General features: G+C 39.0%; 1 non-coding gene across 1 annotated transcript; it reads right to left on the bottom strand.

The window, feature by feature from the left end:
• Positions 1–3421: 3421 nt before the first annotated feature.
• LOC112761044 (small nucleolar RNA R71) lies at positions 3422–3529 on the bottom strand. The gene has a single exon (XR_003181452.1). It is a non-coding gene; the product is annotated as a small nucleolar RNA R71 (small nucleolar RNA).
• Between the last annotated feature and the right edge of the window lie 11188 nt (positions 3530–14717).

Genomic DNA, 14717 nt, shown 5'->3' with positions numbered 1-14717 from the left:
TATGTATTTTCATACGGTAGAGTTTCTACACTCCATAGATTAATGTGTGGAGCTCTGCTGTTCCTCAAAGTTTAATGCAAGTACTACTGTTTTCTATTCAATTCATCTTATTTCGCTTCTAAGATATCTATTCGCACCCAAGAACGTGATGAAGGTGATGATTATGTGTGACGCTCATCACCATCTCCCCTATGAACACGTGCCTGACAAACACTTCCGTTCTACATGAAATAAGCTAGAATGAATATCTCTTAGATCTCCTAACCAAAATCTTCGTGGCGTAAGCTAGAATGATGGCGGCATTCAAGAGAATCCGGAAAGTCTAAACCTTGTCTGTGGTATTCCGAGTAGGATTCAATGATTGAATGACTGTAACGAGCTTCAAACTCGCGAGTGCTGGGCGTTAGTGACAGACGCAAAAGGAGGGTGAATCCTATTCCAGCATGATCGAGAACTGACAGATGAATAGCCGTGCCGTGACAGGGTGCGTGAGCATATTATTCACTGAGAGGAGGGGATGTAGCCACTGACAGCGGTGATGCCCTTGCATAAAGCCAGCCATGGAAAGGAGTAAGACTGATTGGATGAAGATAGCAGGAAAGCAGAGGTCCAGAGGAACGAAAGCACCTCCATTCGCTTATCTGAAATTCCTACCAATGAATTACATAAGTATCTCTATCCCTATTTTATTATATCATATTCGAAAACACCATTATCACTTTATATCTGCCTGACTGAGATTTACAAGGTGACCATAGCTTGCTTCATACCAACAATCTCTGTGGGATTCGACCCTTACTCACGTAAGGTATTACTTGGACGACCCAGTGCACTTGCTGGTTAGTTGTATCGAAGTTGTGAACCATGGTATTGGCACCATGTTCTTGGCGCCATTGCCAGGGAAAGAAAGAGCCATGAATTTTACATAATTAAAGTGTAATCACGATTACGCGTACCAAGTTGCTCACGTTGCCAGGGATTGTTCGAGCCTGGACATCACAATTTCGTGCACCAAGTTTTTGGCGCCGTTGCCGGGGATTGTTCGAGTTTGGACAACTGACGGTTCATCTTGTTGCTCAGATTAGGTAATTTTCTTTTTATTTTATTTTCAAAAATTTTTTCAAAAATATTTTTCTTTGTTTTCGAAAAAATAAAAAATGTTTTCAAAAAATTTTTATTCAAAATTTTTAAGAATGAATTCTAGTGTTTCATGAAGCATGTTGAAGCCTGGCTGGCTGTAAAGCCATGTCTATTCCTTTGGGAATGAGTATGTCAGGCGTGTCATGTCTGAATTACATGCTGAAGCTTGGCTGGCCATTGGCCATGTCTAGTGTTTTGGACCGGAGCTTTCATTGAAAGCTTGGCTGGCTAGTGAGCCATGTCTAATTCCTGGACTGAAGCTTTAGACTAATATGGCAAGATTCCTGGAATTCATATTAAAAATTTTGGAATCCTTATTTTTCTTTTTCATATAATTTTCGAAAAATCCAAAAAAATTAGAAAATCAAAAAAATCAAAAATATTTTTGTGTTTCTTGTTTGAGTCTTGAGTCATATCATAAGTTTGGTGTCACTTGCATACGCATCTTGCATTTTTCGAAAATATCATGCATTCATAGTGTTCTTCATGATCTTCAAGTTGTTCTTGGTAAGTCTTCTTGTTTGATCTTGATGTTTTCATGTTTTGTGTCTTTTCTTGTTTTACAAATGCATTTTTCGTTTCTTAGAGTCTAAACATGAAAGATTTCTAAGTTTGGTGTCTTACATGTTTTCTTTGCATCAAAATTTTTTCAAAATTGTGTCTATGATGTTCATCTTGACATTCAAAGTGTTCTTGGTGTTCATCTTGACATTCATAGCATTCTTGCATGCATTCATTGTTTTGATCTAAAAATTTCATGCATTGCATCATTTTTCTTGTTTTTCCCTTGCATCATAAAAATTCAAAAAAAAAAAAATATCTTTCCCTTTTTCTTTCATCAAATTCGAAAATTTGAGTTGACTTTTTCAAAAATTTTTAAATCAAGTTGTTTCTTATGAGTCAAATCAAATTTTCAATTTGAAAATCTTATCTTTTTCAAAATCTTTTTCAAAAATCAAATCTTTTTCAAAATTCTTAGTTATTTTCGAAAATTCTAAAAATATTTTTCAAAAATTTTTTTCTTATTTTTATATCAAATTTTTGAAAATAACATAATCAATTAATATTTTGATTCAAAAATTTGAAGTTTGTTACTTGCTTGTTAAGAAAGATTCAAACTTTAAGTTCTAGAATCATATCTTGTGATTTCTTATGAATCAAGTCATTAATTGAGATTTTAAAAATCAAATCTTTTTCAAAACTATTTTCTAAAATATCTTCTTATCTTACCTTTTTCAAAAAGTTAGTTTCAAAATATCTTTTCTAACTTCCTAACTTCTTATCTTTTCAAAATTTGTTTCAACTAACTAACTAACTTTTTGTTTGTTTCTTAACTTTTTCAAAACTACCTAACTAACTCTCTCTCTCTAATTTTCGAAAATATCTTCCCTCTTTTTCAAAAATTTCTTTTTAATTAACTAATTATTCTTATTTTTATTTTTGATTTTAAAAATTTTCGAAAATTACTAACATTTTTCAAAAACCATTTTCAAAAATCACTAACTCTTTTTCAAAAAAAAAAAAAAAACTTTTTCGAAAATTCTCCCTCTCCCATCTCATTCTATTTATTCATTCATATCCTAACATCTCATCTCACATCTCTACCATCCTCACAGTTGTGTTTCTTCCATTATATTACATTCTTTGTCTCCCCCTCTTCTTCTACTCACACAGGGATCCCTATACTGTGGTATAAAGGATCTCTATTATTATTATTATTATTTTTCTGTGCCTTCTTCTTTGTCATATGAGCAGGAGCAAGGATAAGAACATTCTTGTGGAAGAAGATCCAGAACCTGAAAGGACTCTGAAGAAAAAATTAAGAGAAGCTAAAATACAACAATCCAAAGATAACCTTTCAGAAATTTTCGAACAGGAAGAGGAGATGGCAGCCGAAAATAATAATAATGTAAGGAAGATGCTTGGTGACTTTACTGCACCTAATTCGAATTTACATGGAAGAAGCATCTCCGTCCCTGCCATTGGAGTAAACAACTTTGAGCTGAAACCTCAATTAGTTTCTCTGATGCAGCAAAACTGCAAGTTTCATGGACTTCCATATGAAGATCCTTTTCAGTTCTTAACTGAATTCTTGCAGATATGTGATACTGTTAAGACTAATGGAGTAGATCCTGAAGTCTACAGGCTCATGCTTTTCCCTTTTGCTGTAAGAGACAGAGCTAGATTATGGTTGGATTCTCAACCCAAAGACAGCCTGAACTCTTGGGATAAGCTGGTCACGGCTTTCTTAGCCAAGTACTTTCCTCCTCAAAAGCTGAGCAAGCTTAGAGCTGATGTTCAAACCTTCAGACAGAAAGAAGGTGAATCCCTCTATGAAGCTTGGGAAAGATACAAACAGTTGACCAAAAAGTGTCCTTCTGACATGCTTTCAGAATGGACCATCCTGGATATATTCTATGATGGTTTGTCTGAGCTATCAAAAATGTCACTGGACACTTCTGCAGGTGGATCCATTCACCTAAAGAAAACGCCTGCAGAAGCTCAAGAACTCATTGACATGGTTGCTAATAACCAGTTCATGTACACTTCTGAAAGGAATCCTGTGAATAATGGGACGCCTATGAAAAAGGGAGTTCTTGAAGTTGATACTCTGAATTCCATATTGGCTCAGAATAAAATATTGACTCAGCAAGTCAATATGATCTCTCAGAGTCTGCATGGAATGCAAGCTGCATCCAACAGTACTCAAGAGGCTTCTTATGAAGAAGAAGCTTATGATCCTGAGAACCCTGCAATAGCAGAGGTGAATTACTTAGGTGAACCTTATGGAAACACCTATAACTCATCATGGAGAAATCATCCGAATTTCTCATGGAAGGATCAAAAGCCTCAACAAGGCTTTAATAATGGTGGAAGAAACAGGTTTAGCAATAGCAAACCTTTTCCATCATCCACTCAGCAACAGACAGAGAACTCTGAACAAAATGCTTCTAATTTAGCAAATCTAGTCTCTGATCTATCTAAGGCCACTGTAAGTTTCATGAATGAAACAAGGTCTTCCATTAGAAATTTGGAAGCACAAGTGGGCCAGCTGAGTAAAAGGATCACTGAAATCCCTCCTAGTACTCTCCCAAGCAATACAGAAGAGAATCCAAAAGGAGAGTGCAAGGCCATTGACATAAGCGCCATGGCCGAACTTGTGAGGAGAGGAGAGGACGTGAATCCCAAGGAGGAAGACCTCCTGGGACGTCCAGTGATCAATAAGGAGCTTCCCTCTGAGGAACCAAAGGAATCTGAGACTCATCTAGAGACCATAGAGATTCCATTGAACCTCCTTATGCCCTTCATGAGCTCTGATGAGTATTCCTCTTCTGAAGAGAATGAGGATGTTACTGAAGAGCAAACTGCCAAGTTTCTTGGTGCAATCATGAAGCTGAATGCCAAATTATTTGGCATTGATACTTGGGAAGTTGAACCTCCCTTGTTCATCAATGAACTAAGTGATCTGGATCAACTGACATTGCCTCAGAAGAGACAGGATCCTGGAAAGTTCATAATACCCTACACCATAGGCACCATGATCTTTAAGGCTCTGTGTGACCTTGGTTCAGGAATAAACCTCATGCCCCTCTCTGTAATAGAGAAACTGGGAATCTATGGGGTGCAAGCTGCTAAAATCTCATTAGAGATGGCAGACAATTCAAGAAAACAGGCATATGGACAAGTAGAGGACGTGTTAGTAAAGGTTGAAGGCCTTTACATCTCTGCTGATTTCATAGTCCTGGATACTGGAAAGGAAGAGGATGAATCCATCATCCTAGGAAGACCTTTCCTGGCCACAGCAAGAGCTGTGATTGATGTTGACAGAGGTGAACTAGTCCTTCAATGGAATGAGGACTCCCTTGTGTTTAAAACTCAAGGATCTCCCTCTGCAACCATGGAGAGGAAGCATGAAAAGCTTCTCTCAAAGCAGAGTCAACCCAAGCCCCCACAGTCAAACTCTAAGTTTGGTGTTGGGAGGCCACAACCAAACTCTAAGTTTGGTGTTGAACTCCCATATCCAAACTCTAAGTTTGGTGTTGGAGAGTCTCAACAAAGCTCTGCACACCTGTGAGGCTCCATGAGAGCCCACTGTCAAGCTATTGACATTAAAGAAGCGCTTGTTGGGAGGCAACCAATCTTTATTTATCTAACTATATTCTTCTTAGTTATATGTCTTTGTAGGTTCATGATCATGTGGAGTCACAAAATAAATATAAAAATTGAAAACGGAATCAAAAACAGCAGAAGAAAAATCACAACCTGGAGGAGCATCTGTCTGGCGTTCAGCGCCAGAACAGAGCATGGTTCTGGCGCTGAACGCCCAAAATGGGCAGCTTCTGGGCGCTGAACGCCAGAACAGGCATGGTTCTGGTGTTCAACGCCAGAAATGGCACACAAATGGGCGCTGAACGCCCAAAATGGCCACCAACCTGGCGCTGAACGCCCAGAGTTGGGTACAAAGGCATTTTTACATGCCTAATGGGTGCAAGGATGTAAATCCTTGAACACCTCAGGATCTGTGGACCCCATAGGATCCACTCTGGATCTGTGGACCCCACAGGATCCCCACCTACCTCCACTCACTTCTTCTCACCACTCTCTTTCACACAACCCCATAAACCTACCTCATAAACTCCACCTACCTTCAAAATTCAAAACCAATTTCCCACCCAAACCCACCTATATGGCCGAACCTTAGCCCCCCTCCCTTCCCTATATAAAGCCCTCCATTCTTCTTCAAATTCACACAACACACCCCTCTACACTCTTCTTGGCCGAAACCACATCTCCCTCTCCCTCTCCATATTTCTTCTTCTTCTTCTTCTATTATTTTGTTTATTGCTCGAGGGCGAGCAATATTCTAAGTTTGGTGTGGTAAAAGCATAGCTTTTTTGTTTTTCCATTACCATTGATGGCACCTAAGACCGGAGAATCCTCTAGAAAGGGGAAAGGGAAGACAAAAGCTTCCACATCCGAGTCATGGGAGATGGAAAAGTTCATCTCCAAAGCCCATCAAGACCACTTCTATGATGTTGTGGCCAAGAAGAAGGTGATCCCCGAGGTCCCTTTCAAACTCAAAAGAAATGAGTATCCGGAGATCCGACATGAAATACAAAGAAGAGGTTGGAAAGTTCTAACAAATCCCATCCAACAAGTCGGCATCCTAATGGTTCAAGAGTTCTATGCTAATGCATGGATCACCAAGAACCATGATCAAAGTAAGAACCCGGATCCAAAGAACTATATTACAATGGTTCGGGGGAAATACTTAGATTTTAGTCCGGAAAATGTGAGGTTGGCGTTCAACTTGCCAAACATGGAAGAGAACGCACACCCCTACACAAGGAGAGTCAACTTTGATCAAAGGTTGGACCAAGTCCTTATGGACATATGTGTAGAAGGAGCTCAATGGAAGGTTGACTCCAAAGGCAAGCCGGTTCAACTAAGAAGATTGGACCTCAAGCCTATAGCTAGAGGATGGTTGGAGTTCATTCAATGCTCAATCATTCCCACTAGCAACCGGTCTGAAGTTACTATAGACCGGGCCATCATGATCCATAGTATCATGATTGGAGAAGAGGTGGAAGTTCATGAGATTATACCTCAAGAACTCTACAAAGTGGCTGACAAGTCTTCCACTATGGCAATGTTAGCCTTTCCTCACTTCATTTGCCGCCTATGCAATTCAGCTGGGATTGACATAGAGGGAGATATCCTCATTAAAGAGGACAAGCCCATCACTAAGAAAAAGATGGAGCAAGCAAGATAGCCCAGTCATGGAGCTCAAGAGGCACAAGAAGCTCATTTCCATGAGATCCCTGAGATGCCTCAAATGCACTTTCCTCCACAAAATTATTGGGAGCAAATCAACACCTCCCTAGGAGAATTAAGTTCCAATATGGGACAACTAAGGGTGGAACATCAAGAGCACTCCATCATGCTTCATGAAATAAGAGAAGATCAAAAAGCAATGAGGGAGGAGCAACAAAGACAAGGAAGAGACATAGAAGAGCTCAAGGACATCATTGGTTCCTCAAGAAGGAAACGCCACCATCACTAAGGTGGATTCATTCCTTGTTCTTCTTTCTTCTGTTTTTCGTTTTCTATGTCATGTGCTTATCTATGTTTGTGTCTTCATTACATGATCATTAGTAGTAGTAACTATGTCTTAAAGTTATGAATGTCCTATGAATCCATCACCTCTCTTAAATAAAAAAATGTTTTAATTCAAAAGAACAAGAAGTACATGAGTTTCGAATTTATCCTTGAACTTAGCTTAATTATATTGATGTGGTGACAATGCTTCTTGTTTTCTGAATGTATGCTTGAACAGTGCATATGTCTTTTGAAGTTGTTGTTTAAGAATGTTAAATATGTTGGCTCTTGAAAGAATGATGACTAGGAGACATGTTATTTGATAATCTGAAAAATCATAAAAATGATTCTTGAAGCAAGAAAAAGCAGCAAAGAACAAAGCTTGCAGAAAAAAAAAGGGGCGAAAAAAATAGAAAAAAAATAGAAAGAAAAAGAAAAAGCAAGCAGAAAAAGCCAATAAACCTTAAAACCAAAAGGCAAGGGCAAATAAAAAGGATCCCAAGGCTTTGAGCATCAGTGGATAGGAGGGCCTAAAGGAATAAAATCCTGGTCTAAGCGGCTAAACCAAGCTGTCCCTAACCATGTGCTTGTGGCGTGTAGGTGTCAAGTGAAAACTTGAGACTGAGCGGTTAAAGTCAAGGTCCAAAGCAAAAGAAGAGTGTGCTTAAGAACCCTGGACACCTCTAATTGGGGACTTTAGCAAAGCTGAGTCACAATCTGAAAAGGTTCACCCAATTATGTGTCTGTGGCATTTATGTATCCGGTGGTAATACTGGAAAACAAAGTGCTTAGGGCCACGGCCAAGACTCATAAAGAAGCTGTGTTCAAGAATCATCATACTGAACTAGGAGAGTCAATAACACTATTCGAAATCTGAAGTTCCTATAGATTCCAATCTTTCTGAACCTCAATGGATAAAGTGAGATGCCTAAACTATTCAAGAGGCAAAAAGCTATAAGTCCCGCTCATATGATTGAAGCTATGTTTCATTGATAGTTTGGAATTTATAGTATATTATCTTCTTTTTATCCTATTTGATTTTCAGTTGCTTGGGGACAAGCAACAATTTAAGTTTGGTGTTGTGATGAGCGGATAATTTATACGCTTTTGGCATTGTTTTTAGTATGTTTTTAGTAGGATCTAGTTACTTTTAGGGATGTTTTCATTAGTTTTTATGTTAAATTCACATTTTTGGACTTTACTATAAGTTTGTGTGTTCTTCTATGATTTCAGGTATTTTCTGGCTGAAATTGAGGGACTTGAGCAGAAATCAGATTCAGAGGTTGAAGAAGGACTGCTGATGCTGTTGGATTCTGACCTCCCTGCACTCAAAGTGGATTTTCTGGAGCTACAGAACTCGAAATGGCGCGCTTTTAATTGCGTTGGAAAGTAGACATCGAGGGCTTTCCAGCAATATATAATAGTCCATACTTTGGCCAAGAATAGACGACATAAACTGGCGTTCAACGCCAGCTTTCTACCCAAATCTGGCGTCCAGCGCCAGAAAAGGAGCCAAAACCAGAGTTGAACGCCCAAACTGGCACAAAAGCTGGTGTTCAACTCCAAGAAGGACCTCTACACGTGCAACACTCAGGCTCAGCCCAAACACACACCAAGTGGGCCCAGGAAGTGGATTTATACATCAATTACTTACTCATGTAAACCCTAGTAGCTAGTTTATTATAAATAGGACCTTTTACTATTGTATTAGGAATCTTTGATCAGTTGTATGCTATCTTAGATCACAATAGGGGGCTGGCCATCTCGGCCATGCCTGGACCTTCACTTATGTATTTTCATACGGTAGAGTTTCTACACTCCATAGATTAAGGTGTGGAGCTCTGCTGTTCCTCAAAGATTAATGCAAGTACTACTGTTTTCTATTCAATTCATCTTATTTCACTTCTAAGATATCTATTCGCACCCAATATCAATCCCCGGCAACAGCGCCAAAAACTTGATGCGGAATTTATAACCCACAAACTAACTGGCAAGTGCACCGGGTCGTACCAAGTAATACCTCAGGTGAGTGAGGGTCGATCCCACGAGGATTGATGGACTAAGCAACAATGGTTGATTAATCTACTTAGTTAGACAAACAGAAAATAGTGTTTGAGAGTTCAAAAAGTATTAAACAGAAGACAGGCAAATAAATAAGTTGGGAATAAAATATGGAGAAGGCAGTTAAGGCTTCAGAGTTATCTATTTTCCAGATTGACTTTTCTTACTAACTATTTTAATCATGCAAGATTTAATTCATGGCAAACTATATGTGACTAGACCCTAATTCCTTAGACCTTCCTAGTCTCTTCTAACTTTCATCAACTGCCAATTCCTTGGTCACTTAATTACACTTAGAGGGTTAAGTTCAATTTTAGTTTATATGCCACAGAAATCCTAATTACCTCAATATAAGAGGATTATATGTCACATATCCCGTTAAGTCCAGATAATTAGAATTTAGGAGAAATTGTTTTCAAGCTGTTGTTCAAGTAAAGAGCTTTTCCAAGTTATACAAGAACTCAATTAGAAAGAGGGTCATACTTCTGTTCCACCCAAATTCATAAGATAAAGAACGAAAACAATTCTTGAAATATAAATCAGTACATGAATTAAAATAGAAAGATAATAGTATCAATCCATACAATAGACAGAGCTCCTAACCTTAACAATGGAGATTTAGTTGCTCATGGTTCAGAGAGAAAATAAGGATTGTAAATTGGGCTGAGGTGGAATGAAAAGTTAACTGATTGGAATCCCCCAAAAGAGAAGTTTCTTTTCTCTTTTATATCTAATCCTAATTAATTTAAAATCTATTTTCTAAAACTAAAAGAATATCTTTTCCTATTAAAAATTAAAGTTTAAATTAGAATTAATAGGAATTAGCGTTTTCTGCACGTGACGCACGTAACGCGTACGCGTCGATAGCCTTCTTCGTGTGTCACGCGTACGCGTCAGGTACGCGCACGCATCGCTGTGCAACTTTGCTTTTCATGTGTATGCGTCAGGTATGCGCACGCGGCGCCATAGAAAGCTCCAAATCATGCGCACGCGTCAGGTACGCGCGCGCGTCGCTCTTCGCTGTCATCTCCTTTAATTCTTGTGCTGATTCCATTTGTGCAAGCTTTCTCTCCATCCTTTAAGCCATTCCTGCTCTATATTGCCTTCTTCTCTTTTTCTGTGGAAGCTCCATCAAATCCAACCAAATGCTACCTAAAATAAATAGAATTGCACACAACTCAAAGTAGCATCCATAGTGGCTAAAAGACAATTAATTCTTGATTAAACTCAACAAATTAAATGCAAATTTACTAGGAAAAGATAGGAAAGATGCTCACACATCAGATACTCTAATAATTGCATCTAAGAGTTATGCGTGACGCAAAATCCAGTACGAGTTAATTTTTCACAGAAATGTTATGTTCAAAGAGACGAACGAGTAACACGAATGGTGTTCACAAGAAATCAAAAGAAAGTCTTGCATACAGTTAGCTAGAGTTGTACAGAACTAATGGAGTGCACAAGAAGAGAAACCTAGATGCTTCTTAGGGGAGAAGTTTGAATCAAAGCTTGAAAAGGAAGAATAAGGCATATCGGATTAAATAGGTTCTAGTTGGCTTTAAAGGAATGTGAGTTTCCACAAGAGAGCAACTCAACGCACCGCATGTTTCCAGGATTCATAGATTATGTGATTATATTAGGATGAGTCCAGGCTTATTCCAAAAGAGGCAAGCTTTATACGAGTAAGGAATAAAATTACAAGAACGATGAATTGGGCTTTTACAGGAAAATATTCAAGATAGAGTTTTCAATGTAAGCTATAAGAGAAAGATTAGATTAAGTCATGAAGATTAGTTGGTGCGCTCTCACAAAGAAACACTTAGATTCTCTCTTCCAGTACTCCCTTTAACTCGATCCTGAGTTCTACTGATTATAATGATATCTTCACTTGTGGTGTAATTAACACTAATCCAGCTTTCAGCACTAAGTCTATTGCAAACTCACGTTCTCTCTAAGGTGGAAATTCTGGTACATCTTCAAGAATGGTCTCAAAAACTCTCTCATATAGGAACTTGGTCTCACCATGACTCGTCTCTTAATCAATTAGCAACCAAAGGTTGAATCCGCTCTATTCCTCTTCCTCAATGTCTTAACATCACTGGATTTCAAACGGTAACTCCGCATAACTCTCGACAGTTCCAATTCCTTAGGTATAATCTACCTCGCTTCCACTACATCATTCTAATTCTCATCCTTCAAGAACCTAGCTACTCCTCTAAGTTAGCTAAGTATCGCTCCATCTCGACAATAGTCTTCGACTAACCATTAGCTCAGACTCCACGATCATCAAAACTTTTCATGCTTCACAAATGGATATTATATATTAATTATATGCAAGGTAGCTAAAAACTCAACTGCTAGTTCATGGATACCTCGGGTCTGAGAATCGGATACGGCTGCATCCCGGCGTTTCCTGTGTGGATAGTCTCGAGCTATATACCCCGGCTTTCCGCACTTGTAACATACACCTAGCCCGGCCCTATGTGGCTCGTCTGGAGCAATCTTCTGCGAATTGGCTCTTCTTCACCAATTCAGTGAAATTCGTTAGCCTTTGCGGATACACGTAGTTAAAGATGTCTTTCCTAAGTTCTTTCTCATACTGAGCACACATCCACTCCTCATAGTCGGCTGGATTTCCTTGACAAACTTTTGAGAAGCAGCACAGGTTATCAAATTCACGGGTATAGTCAGTAATAGACATATTCTTTTGCTTCAGTTGCATTAACTCCAACTCTTTTGCTGTGCGAAGTGCATGCAAGAAATATTTCTCGTAAAATTCCGTCTTGAATCTACTCCAAGGGATATCTGTTAGCTCCACCTGCAAGTTATGACATAACTCTTGCCACCAATTCTGAGCATCTCCCTCCAATATGTAGGTCACTATCTCCACTGACTGTACTTCCAGAATGTGCTGAGTGTACAAAAACCTCTCCACGTCTTGAAACCATCGATTAGCCTCCAAAGCATTGGCACTTCCATTAAACTAAGGTGGACCACTCTTGAGAAAATCAGTAAGGGTCATAGACCTATAGTATTGACCTACGTTGCTTGCACCAGCACCCGAGCTTCCATCTCGAGGTCCTTGCATCGATTCTGTCCTAATATTTTCCCTCCGGTTACCTCGCTCGGATCTGCGAGATGACATTTGGTCCCTGTTCACACCAAATAATTGATATCAAGGTGATCAGTCTCAATATCTCAAGTTTAGTGCTTTAGAGTCCCAAATGCGTGCTCACGAACATGTATGCTACACATATCAGCTAGATATCCTAATAGCGCATAGACACATACACAGAGAATGCACAGAAGCATATTCAGTCCGTCTTCAGGCTCTATAGGAATGAACTACTCTGATACCATAATGTAACACCCTACTACACAGAGTTTTACGTTTAAGTCGTAGAACAGAGGTAGTGCGGTGTTACAGACCTCTAATCATAAAATATTTACATATAATAGTGGAAAGATATAATATACTAGAAGCCTCGAAAAATGGGTAAAACAAAATCGCAAAAATAAAAAGCGCAACTCTTCAGAAACAAAATTACTTGCGTGCTAAGAAACCTAAAGGTTATTGGTATGAATAAGTGAAAGAGTGAATAGAGAGCCAAGAATACAGCATAACTAGCTCCTGACTCAGCCTGCGAAGCCAAGGCTGGCCAGAGAATATATATACATACATATACAAGTATCCCAGATGCCCAAAATATAGAAACAAAACCTTAACTCTCCTGTAACCTCTATGAGAACCAAAATAATCAAGTTTCTTGGAGAGAAAGCTAAGTACATATATATACAAATTGATAGTCAAAATAACCCAGGGACTACTCCGCTTTAGAAATCTAGACGCCTAGCCAGGAGCCTCTCAACCTGCATCTGAAAACAACAACATAGTATGGGGTGAGAACCGGAGGTTCTCAGCATGGTAAAGGTCACGCATATAATATATAAGGTTCTGGGAATGCCAGAGGCAATTCTAGAACTCCAACATGCAGTTATAAAACTTAAACTCTAAGAAGAAGCCATAAAAGGGGTAGGTGACTTAGGTACCCTAAACTCACTCATTTTAATCCTATCATTAACACCTAACCAATCCGCCCTTCCTCAATTCCTCCATCATCCATGATTTAGCAGAAACAAACAACCCAACAAGTTTACGCACAAGTAGGAAACAGATAGTGCAAGTAGCAAATATAACAGGTAGCGTGATATATATTCAGTTAGGCAATCCCAGGTAATGCATAGTAGACAAAACAAACAAATGCACATGACGTATGCCTGTCCTATGGCTGATGAGGCTCATCTGTCGGTTATCCAGCCAACCCGACAAGTTCAAAATCCTTAGACGGTCCCTCGTCGCGCATCCCCATGAGTCTATGCATCAATTTTTCTTTCATTCATCATTCAAACATTCATTTATATATTACTCAATGGGGGATATCCATACCAGGGAGTTTATACGTGCATGGTCAACCTTACGACGTAGGGTCAACAAAGTATCGAGTTTCAACCTGGTATCCCAGATATCATCATTCATAAGTCATTTCATATTCATAATCATTATTTAATCATTCATCAAAGCCATGGCATCATAACTTCAATTAACATTCACATCTCTTCCTTATCACTCATCATTTTTACCTCTTTCTTTATCCCCAAGTTAACTCAAATTCCTACCTTTCGCTAATTACTAGCATACTAATAAAATCTAGGGATAACAAGACAGAAATAAGGGTTTAGAGGTTCGAAATCATGTTTAGATAATAAAAACACTGGTGCTAGAAAACAGGGTGTGTGCGTGCGCACAACTTGAGGAAAAACAGGATATGTGCGGGCGCACGAATGCGTGCGTGCACACACCAGTTAGGAGCTACTTGGTGTGCGTCACCTGTGCGAGCGCCTCACCTGTGCAAGCGCCACCAGCAGAAAGCAAATCCTGGTGTGTTTGTGCGCACAAGGGCGTGTGTACACACACTTTCTGAAAAACATTAGGTGTGCGTGCGCACAAAGGCATGCGTACGCACAGATAAGTTTCTGCTACTGCTGGGTGCGTGCGCACAGCAGTGTGCATGGCCACACACCAGAATTCCTGATTCTGCTGCAACTTTCAAAATTTCAGTTTTTAGCACTGAATATCCGGCATCCATAACTTCCTCTACAGAATTCGATTTTTCGCAAATCTTATATCATTTTCAAGCTTATAAAATATTCTTTAATTTAAAACAAACCTCATTTTCATCTAAAATTTAAGGAGCAAGTTATGGGCTACCAAAGTTCATCAAAAATCAGTTTTAACCAAATTATACCAAACCACCATTTTTACCAAATTCACATACCATTTCCCACAAAACCTACACATTTGCAACATAACATGTCCCTTTTCATTAACACCAACTACTAACATATTAATGCTCATA

This window comes from Arachis hypogaea, chromosome 16 (genome assembly GCF_003086295.3).
Source record: "Arachis hypogaea cultivar Tifrunner chromosome 16, arahy.Tifrunner.gnm2.J5K5, whole genome shotgun sequence".
Taxonomy (NCBI): Eukaryota; Viridiplantae; Streptophyta; class Magnoliopsida; order Fabales; family Fabaceae; genus Arachis; species Arachis hypogaea.
The sequence above is the reverse complement of the archived record's forward strand: the minus strand, read 5'-3'. Positions and strand labels throughout refer to the sequence as shown.